At 41.0% G+C, this 10,029-nt stretch overlaps 1 long non-coding RNA gene across 1 annotated transcript; it reads right to left on the reverse strand.

The window, feature by feature from the left end:
* Positions 1-5,041: 5,041 nt before the first annotated feature.
* On the reverse strand, positions 5,042-8,848 carry LOC145530309 (uncharacterized). The gene is made up of 2 exons (XR_014071649.1): positions 7,943-8,848; positions 5,042-7,427 (listed from the first exon to the last, which is right to left on the reverse strand). It is a non-coding gene; the product is annotated as an uncharacterized LOC145530309 (long non-coding RNA).
* Positions 8,849-10,029: the final 1,181 nt, after the last annotated feature.

Genomic DNA, 10,029 nt, shown 5'->3' on the forward strand with positions numbered 1-10,029 from the left:
TTTTTATGGCTACTTTCCTTCTACTAACTTTTTTTTTTCTCTAGTTGCTTTAGGTGTAAATGTAGGTTGTTTTTTGATGTTTCTCTTGCTTCTTAAAGTAGGAGTGTATTGCTAATAACCTCCCTGTTAGCACTGCTTTTGCTGAATCCCATAGATTTTGGGTTGTCGTGTCATCATTTTCATTTGTTTCTATGCATATTTTGAATTCCATTTTGATTTCTTCCAGGATCCATTGGTTATTCAGTATAGTGTTGTTTAGCCTCCATAAGTTTGTGTTTGTTATGGTGGTTTTTTTTTTTTTTTCCTGTTCAGTTCAGTTGCTCAGTCGTATCTGACTCTTTGTGACCTCACAGACTGCAGCACACTAGGCTTCCCTGTCCATCAGCAACTCCCAGCGCTTACTCAAACTCATGTCCATTGAGTCAGTGATGCCAGCCCCATCTCATCTTCTGTCATCCCCTTCTCCTCCTGCCTTCAATCTTTCCCAGCATCAGGGTCTTTTCCAGTGAGTCATTTCTTCGCATCAGGTGGCCAAATTATTGGAGCTTCAGTTTCACCATCAGTCCTTCCAATGAATATTCAGGACTGATTGCCTTTAGGATTGACTGATTTGATCTCCTTTCAGTCCAAGGGACTCTCAAGAGTCTTCTCCAACACAATAGTTCAAATGCATCAATTCTTCAGTGCTCAGCTTTCCTTATAGTTCAGCTCTCACATACATACATGACTACTGGTAAAACCACAGCTTTGACTAGACAGATGTTTGTTGGTAAAATAATGTCTCTGCTTTTTATTTTTTTCCTGTAGTTGGTATCTAATCTTACTGCATTGTGATCAGAAAAGTTGGTTTAAATGATTTTAATTTTTTAAAGTTTACCAAGGCTGAATTTGTAGCCTAGGAAGTGATTTATCCTGGAGAATGTTCCGTGTGCACTTGAGATAAAGGAGAAATCAATTGTTTTGGGGTAAAGTGCCCTGTAGATATCAATTACGTGTAACTGACCCATTGTATCATTTAAAGCTTGTGTTTCCTTGCTAATTTTCTTTTTGGTTAATCTATTCATAGGCGTGAGTGGGGTATTACAATCTCCCACTATTATTGTGTTACTGCTAATTCCTCCTTTCATACTTGTTAGCATTTGCCTATGTATTGAGGCACCCCTATGTTGGGTGCATATATATTTATAATTGTTATATCTTCTTCTTGGATTGATCTCTTGATCATTATGTAGTGTTCTTCCTTGTCTCTTATTACAGTCTTTATTTCAAAGAGTATTTTATCTTCTATGCATATTGCTACTCTTGTTTTCCTTTGGTCTCAATTTGCATTAAATATCTTTTTCCAGCCCCTTACTTTCAGTCTGCCTGTGACACTAGGTCTTACGTGGGTCTCTTCTAGATAGCATCTATGTGGGTCTTCTTTTTGTATCCATTCGCCCAGTCTTTGTCTTTTGGTTGGAAAACTTAACCCATTTACATTTAAAGTAATTATTGATAAGTATGATCCTGTCACCATTTACTTTGTTGTTTTGAGTTCTTTTTAATAAACCTTTTCTCTGTTTCCTGTCTAGAGAAGATCCTTTAGCATTTGTTGAAGAGCTGGTTTGGTGGTGCTGAATTCTCTCATCTTTTGCTCATCTGTAAAGATTTTGATTTCTCCTACATATCTGAATGACATCCTTGCTGGGTAGAGCAATCTTTGTTATAGGTATTTCTCGTTCATCACTTAAGTATGTCCTGCCATTCTCTTCTGGCCTGAAGAGTTTCCATTGAAAGATCAGCTTTTATCCTCATGGGGATCTGCTTTTGTGTTATTTGTTGACTTTCCCTTGGTGCTTTTAATATTTGCTCTTTGTGCTTAGTTTTTGTTAGTTTGATTAATATGTTGGGTTTATCCTCTTTGGGACTCTCTAGGTTTATTAGAATTGGGTAGCTATTTCCTTCTCCATTTTAGGGAAGTGAAGTAAAACTTGCTCAGTCATGTCCGACGCTTTGCAACCCCATGGACTATACAGTCCATGGAATTCTCCAGGCCCGATTACTGGAGTGGGTAGCCTTTCCCTTCTTCAGGGGATATTCTCAACCCAGGGATCGAACCCAGGTCTCTGGCATTGCAGGTGAATTTGTTACCAGCTGAGCCACAAGCCCCATTTTAGGGAAGTTTTTGAATATTATCTCCTCAAGTACTTTATCATGCCCTTTATTTTTCTCTTCTTCTTCTTCTGGAACACCTGTGATTCAAATGTGGGGGATTTAACACTGTCCCAGAGGTCTCTGAGGTTGTCCTCATTTCTGTTTTCTTTTTATTGTCTCTGCTTCATTTGTTCACTGTTCTATCTTCCACCTCACCCATCCTCTCTTCTGCCTCAGTTATTCTACTGTTGGTTCCCTCCACAAAGTGTTTTTAATCTCAATTATTGCATTGTTCATCATTGATTGGGTCTTCTTTATTTCTTCTAGGTCCTTGTTGAACATTTCTTGCACCTTCTCAACCCTTTTCTCTAGTCTATTGATCTGTAACTCCCTTTTGTTTTCAAGATTTGGATCATCTTTGCTATCATTATTCTGAATTCTTTTCCAGGTAAACTGCCTATCTTCTTCTCTTTTGCTTCTTTTAGTGGGTTTTTATCATGTTCCTTCACCTGCTGAATATTTCTCTGCCTTTTCATTTTGTCTAGATTGGTGTGTTTGGAGTGCCCTTTCTGCAAGCTGGAAGGTCGTGGTTCCTCTTATATTGGAGTCTGATCCCCATGGGTGGGGTTTTACCAGTGGCTTGTCAAGGTTTCCTGGTTGGGGGAACTTGTGTCTGTGTTCTGGTGGGTGGAGCTGGATCTCTTCTGTCTAGAGTGCAATGAAGTGTCCAGTAATGACTTTCAGGGTGTCTATGGGTTTGGTGTGGCTTTGGGAACCACATCTTTTAATGCTCAGGATTGTATTCCTGTTTTGATGGAGAATTAATATGGTGTGTCTTGCCCTGGAACTTACTGGCTCATCAGTAGAGCTTGGTTTCACTGTAGGTATGGAGAATTTTGAGTGGTCTACTAATATTCCCTAGAGTCAGAAGTTCTTTGATGTTCTAAAGTTCTGAATTTGAGCCTCCTTCCTCTCGTTTCAATTCTCCTTTTACAGTAGACTCAAGAGTCCTTCATCCATATAGCACAGAATATAAAACTCCCAGATTAATGGTGAAACAACTCTCCACATCCAGAAACACCCAGGAGATTCACAGAATTATATACAGAAGAGAAGAGGGAGGAGGGACATAGAAGTGACCAGGAGGAGAAATGACAAGGAGGAGAAAGTGCAATTCAGTTCAGTCACCCAGTTGTGTCCAAATCTTTGCAGCCCCATGGACTGCAACATGTCAGAGTTCCCTGTATATCACCAACTCCTGGAGCCTTCTCAATCAAGGTTTTTTCCAGTGAGTCAATTCTTTGCATCAGGTGGCCAAAGTATTGGAGTTTCACCTTCTGCATTAGCCTTTCCAATGAATATTGAGGACTGATTTCCTTTAGGATTGACTGGTTGGATTTCCTTGCAGTCCAAGGGAATCTCAATAGTCTTCTTCAACACCAAAGTTAAAAAGCATCAATTCTTCAACACTCAGCTTTCTTTATAACCCACTCTCACATCCATACATGACTACTGGAAAAACCATAGATTTGATTAGACAGACATTTGTCAACAATGTCGTGTCTCTGCTTTTTAAAATGGTGTCTAGGTTGGTCATAACTTTTCTTCCAAAGAGCCTTTTAATTTCATGGCTGCAGTCACCATCTGCAGTGATTATGGAGCACCCCCCCCCCAAAAAATAAAGTCTGTCACCATTTCCATTGTTTCCCCATCTATTTGTCATGAAGTGATGGGACCGGATGCCATGATCTAGTTTTAGGAATGTTGAGTTTTAAGTCAACTTTTTGACTCTCCTCTTTCATCAAAAGAGTCTTTAGTTCCTCTGCCATAAGAGTAGTGTCATCTGTGAATTTGAGGTTACTGATATTTCTCATGGCAATCTTGATTTCAGCTTGTGCTTCATCTAGCCTAGCATTTTACATAATGTGCATTGCATATAAGTTAAATAAGCAGGGTGACAATATACAGCCTTGATGAGTATACAGCTCCTTTCCCAATTTGGAGCCAGTCCATGTTTCCATGGCTGGTTCTAACTGTTGCTTCTTGACCTGCATACAGACTTCTCAGGAGGCAGGTAAAGTGGTCTGGTATTCCCATCTCTTTAAGAATGTTAAACAATTTGTTGTCATCCACATAGTCAAAGAGTTTGGCATAGTCAATAAAGCAAAAGTAGATGTTTTCTGGAACTCTCTTGCTTTTTCTATGATCCAACGGATGTTGGCAATTTGATCTCTGGTTCCTCTGCCTTTTCTAAATCCAGGTTGAACATCTGGACGTTCACGGTTCACATATTGTTGAAGTCTGGCTTGCAAAATTTTGAGTTTACTTGACTGTGTGTGAGATGAGTGCAATTGTGCAGTAGTTTTAACATTCTTTGTTATTGCCTTTCTTTGAGATTGGAATTAAAACTGCTGAGTATTCCAAATTTGCTGGCATAGTGAAAGCAGCACTTTAACAGCATCATCTTTTAGGATTTGAAGTAGCTCAACTGGAATTCCATCACCTCCACAAGCTTTGTTTGTAGTGATGCTTCCTAAGGCCCACTTGACTTCACATTCCAGGATATCTGGCTCTAGGTGAGTGATCACATCATCGTGGCTATCTGGATCATTAAGATCTTTTTTGTATAGTTCTTCTTTGTATTCTTGCCGCCTCTTCTTAATATCTTCTGCTTCTGTTAGGTCCATACCATTTCTGTTCGTTATTGTGCCCATCTTTGCATGAAATGTTCCCTTAGTATCTCTAATTTTCTTGAAGAGATCTCTAGTCTTTCCCGTTCTTATGTTTTCCTCTATTTCTTTGCGTTGATCACTGAGAAAGGCTTTCTTTTATCTCCTTGCTAGTCTTTGGATCTCTGCCTTCAGATGGGTATGTCTTTCCTTTCCTCCTTTTCCTTTAGCTTCTCCTCTTTTCTTAGCTATTTGTAAGGCCTTTTCAGACAGCCATTTTGCCTTTTTGCATTTCTCTTCTTGGGGATGATCTCGATCACTGCCTCCTGTACAATGTCATGAACCTCCATCCATAGTTCTTCAGGCACTCTGTTTATCAGATATGATGCCTTAAATCTACTTGTCACTTCCACTGTATAATCTTGAGGGATTTGATTTAGTTCATACCTGAATGGACTAATGGTTTCCCTACTTTCTTCAATTTAAGTCTGAGTTGTGCAATAAGGAGTTCATGATCTGAGTCACAGTCAGCTCCCAGTCTTTTATTTATTTATTTTTTTCTGACTGGGTAGAGTTTCTCCATCTTTGGCTGCAAAGAATATAATCAATCTGATTTCAGTTTTCACCATCTGCTTATGTCCATGTATAGAGTTTTCTCTTGTGTTGTTGGAAGAGGATGTTTGCTATGACTGGTGCGTTCTCTTGGCAAAATTCTGTTAGCTTTTGCCCTGCTTCATTTTGTACTCCAGGGCCAAATTTGCCTGTTACTCCAGGTGTCTCTTGAGTTTCTACTTTCGCATTCCAGTCCCCTATGATGAAAAAGATATCTTTTGGGGGTGTTAGTTCTACAAGGTCTTGTAGGTCTTCATATAACGGTTCAACTTCAGTTTCTTCAGCATTAGTGGTTGAAGCATAGCCTTAGCTTACTGTGATATTGAATTGTTTGCTTTGGAAATGAACAGATTCTTCTGTCATTTTGAGATTTCACCCAAGTACTGCATTTTGGACTCTTTTGTTGACTGAGGGCTAGTCTATTTCTTCTAAGGGATTCTTGCCCACCATAGTAGATATAATGGTCATCTGAATTAAATTCGCCCTCTCCACTCTGTTTTATTTGACTGATTCCTAAAATGTTGATGTTCACTCTTGCTATCTCCTGTTTGACCACTTCTAGTTTACCCTGATTCATGTACCTAACATTCCAGGGTCCTATGCAATATTCTTTGCAGCTTTGGGCTTTACTTCCATCACCAGTCCCATCCACAGCTGGGCGTTGTTTTCACTTAGGCCCCGTGTCTTCATTCTTTTTTGGAGTTATTTCTTCACTCTTCTCCTATAGCATATTGGGCACATACTTACCTGGGAAGTTCATATTTAGTGTCATATCTTTTTGCCTATTCATTCTGTTCATGGGGTTCTCAAGGCAAAATACTGAAGTGGTTTGCCAGTCCCTTCTCCAGTGGACCACTTTTTGTCAGAACTCTTCACCAGGACCTGTCCATCTTGGGAGACCTTACACGGCATGGCTCATGGTTTCACTGAGTTAGACAAGGCTGTGTTCCATGTGATCAGTTTGATTAGTTTTCTGTGATTGTGACTTTCAATCTGCCTGCCTTCTAATGGAGAAAGATAAGAGACTTCCGGAAGTTTACTGATGGAAGAGACTGACTGTGGGGGAAGCTGGGTCTTGTTCTGATGGGAGAGGCCATGCTCAGTAAATCTTTAATCCAATTTTCTGTTGATGGGCTGGGCTAATTTCCCTCCCAGTTGTTTGACCTGAGACCAAATTATAGTGGAGGTAATGAAGATAAGGGCAACCTCCTTCCAAAGGTCCTGTACATGCACTGCACACTCAGTGCACCCATCCTGCAGCAGGCCACCACGGAGCCACGGCTTCGCCAGAGACTCCTGGACACTCACAGACAATTCTGGGTCATTCTCTTGTGGGGTCACTGCTCCTTTCTCCTGGGTCCTGGTATGCACAAAGTTTTGTTTGTGCCCTCCAAGAGTCTGTTTCCCCAGTCCCGTGTATAAGTTCTATAATCAAATCCCACTTGTCTCCAAAGTCAAATTCCCTGGGTGTTCTCAGTCCTTTCGTCAGATCCTTTGTTGGGCATTCTGTTGTGGGTCCTAGAACTTTCTTAACAGTGAAAGAATTTATTTGGTGTAATTGTTTTGTAGTTTTTAGGTCATCTGTTCAATGGCCCTATGGTGGGGTAAATGGTGACCTCCTCCATGAGGGCTTATGCCACACATTGTGTGACCCAGGTCTATTGCATCCAGAGTTTCTGCCCCTGTGGTAAGGCCACTGCTGCCCCATACCTCTACAGGAGACTCTCAAATACTCAAAGGCAGGTCTGGCTCAATCTCTGTGGGATCTATGGGTCCTGGTGCACACGAGGCTCTGTTTGAGTCCTCTGAACATCTCTGGCAGGTATGGACTTTGATTCTAAATGTGATTTTGTCCCTCCTACCATCTTGATGGGGCTTCTCCTTTGACCTTGGACATGGGGTATCCCTTTTTGGTGAGATCCAACATTTTCCTGTTGGTGGTTATTCAGCAGTGAGTTGTAATTTTGGAGTTCTCTCAGGAGAAGATAAGTGCTTATTCTTCTACTCCTCCATCTTGTGTGTAAGGAGGAGAAAAAGGGAGTCAACAGAAGACAGAGCAATCAAGCCAGTAATCAAATACCTAAGTTCTCTCCAGAGCCAGGCACACCCAGAGAGACTCACAGAGTTATACAGAGGAAAGAAGAGGGAGGAAGAACAGAAGAGGGAGAGTCGAGAAGAGAGAGAGTGATGAAGCGAGTAATCAAATCTATAAGTGAAAATAAAGAGTGAAGATTAGATTCTTAAAGGTACAATATTGATAACCAATATCAAAAAGCAAAAATTAAAAACCTAGAATAGAGGTTAGACTCTCAAAAATACAATATAAAAAATACAAAACAAAAATTGATCACAAAAATTTTAAAAATATATATGGAATTTGTTTTATAAAATAGGTTCTTTTTTTTTAAGAAAGGTAGTAGTAGGCTATAAAAATGAAAATTAACGGAGAAATAAAGAACTTAAATTTTTTAAGTTCTTAAATTTTTAAAAGAACTTAAAATTAAAAAGTGATAATAGTAAAAATATACCTAGGAATTTCTCTGGAGCTGTTGCAGGCAGCGTGGGGTCAGTTCAGTGTCAGACAGTCCCTTGTTTCGGCTTTTACTTTTTCTCAAGGTCTATAGTTGCCCCTCAAATGCACAGTCTCAACATTAACTGCAGGTTTTTAATCTGCTGCACTTGTCACTTCTGGGGTGCTTCCCTCTTCTTTTTTATTTTAGATTCCTCTGTTTGCAATCTCTTCCGTGTCTAATTTGTGCCCTGTGATGAGTGGGCAAAGGTGGCCACTTATTTAGGCTCACTTGTTGTTGTGCCTTGTAGAAGGAGGGACACTGCAAACAATACTGCTGGCATGTGTGGGGAGCTCACAGTAGATGGGCGACACTGGGTTTGCCACAGCCCAAGGTGGCATGTACTTCCTGGGTCTACACTGCTCAGGCTCCAGGGTGCTCTGCAAGGACACTGTCCCAAGTGGACCCTGCATTTCATGCACTTCCCAAGTCCAAGCTTCTCAAGTTCTTGGGTGCTCTGCAAGGGCATTATAGATATGGGCAGATTATATGGGCTGTATGTTTTGTGCCCTTCCCAGGTCCAAGCCACTCAGGTGACCGGGTGCATGGCAAGTGCACTGTCCCAGGTGGACCTTGCATCTGATGCACATCACTGGTCCCGGCCGCTTGCTTTCCCACGTGTGCCATGAGGTCACAGTCCCAGGTCTGCTGTGTGTCTCCTCTGGGGAACTGACCTCAGGCTGTGACACTCCTGGCAGATGTGAACCATCAGGAGCCCAGGAAGATGTGGTTAGCAACCGGCAACCTGCTTACAGTTTGGTGGAAGATGCAGTCTCTGGGTAGAGACTGCAGCAGCACCTTGCTTTCCAGCTCTGGCTGTCGCACCCCTGCCTCTCTGCCTCTGGGGGAGGCGGGCCCTAAACTGCAGCTGGCTTGCTCTCCTTTGGTATTTGCTAGGGCACAATCCTTTGCTCTGTGAGTGTGTCAGAAGTCACTATGAGGCTTTAGAGCCTTTCCCGGGACAGGTCCCCCCCCCCCCCTTTTTTATGTCTTGCTAGTGATCCCACAGTTTGGGTTGCTGTGTCACCTTAGCCCCCTCAGATTGTCCTAAGGGCATTCAAGCCTGGTCCTTACCCTAAGAATCAATGATGCAGCCTACGCCTCCCTGTCCAGTTCCCACTCGCTCCTGGCAGACTTGAGTGTCTGTGCTGTTTCTCCACTGGTAGTTGTGGTTAGGCACATACCCTGTGGTGTTTTTTGTTTTAAATTTTTTTGTGCTTTTTTCCCCCAGTTATGTTGTCCTCTGAGATCCCAAAGCTCCCCACTGACACACCTGTGTAGGGTTTCCTATTGTGTGGAAATTTCTCCTTTTTTACGACTCCCTCCCCAGGATGGATCTCCATCCCTAAATACTTTTTCTCTGTTTTCATCTTTTATATTTTGTCCTACTTCCTTTCAAAGAGATTGGGCTGCGTTTCTGGGCACCTGAGGTCCTCTGCCAGTGTTCGGAAGTTGTTTTGTGGACGTTGATCAACATTCAAATGATCTTTTGATGAATCTGTGGGGTAGATAATGGTCTCCCCATCCTAGTCCTCTTACATCTTGGGACCGCTTTATTTTTTTTTTAATTATTTATTTTTTATTGAAGTATAGTTGACTTACAATATTGTATTAATTTCTGATGTACAGCAAAGTAATTCAGTTATACATTTATATATATTCTTTTTTATATTATTTTCTATTATGGTTTATCATAGGATATTGAATATCATGCGCTGTAAGTATGACACTATTTATCCATTCTATGTGTAATAGTTTGCATCTACTAGCTCAAGCTCCCAATCCATCCCTTCCCCACTTCCTATACCCCTGGCAACCAGAAGTCTGTTCTCTATGTCTATAAGCCTATTTCTGTTTCATAGGTAGGTTCATTTGTATCATAATTTAGGTTCCAGGTATGTGATAGCATATGATTTTTGTCTTCCTCTTAATCCATTCATGTTGCTGCAAGTGGCATTATTTCTTATATATATATATATATATATATATATATATATATATATATATATATATATATATAAAACATGTTCTTTACCTGTCAATGG

Source organism: Giraffa tippelskirchi, chromosome 12 (assembly GCF_054371585.1).
Source record: "Giraffa tippelskirchi isolate mGirTip1 chromosome 12, T2T-mGirTip1v1.2.pri, whole genome shotgun sequence".
Taxonomy (NCBI): Eukaryota; Metazoa; Chordata; class Mammalia; order Artiodactyla; family Giraffidae; genus Giraffa; species Giraffa tippelskirchi.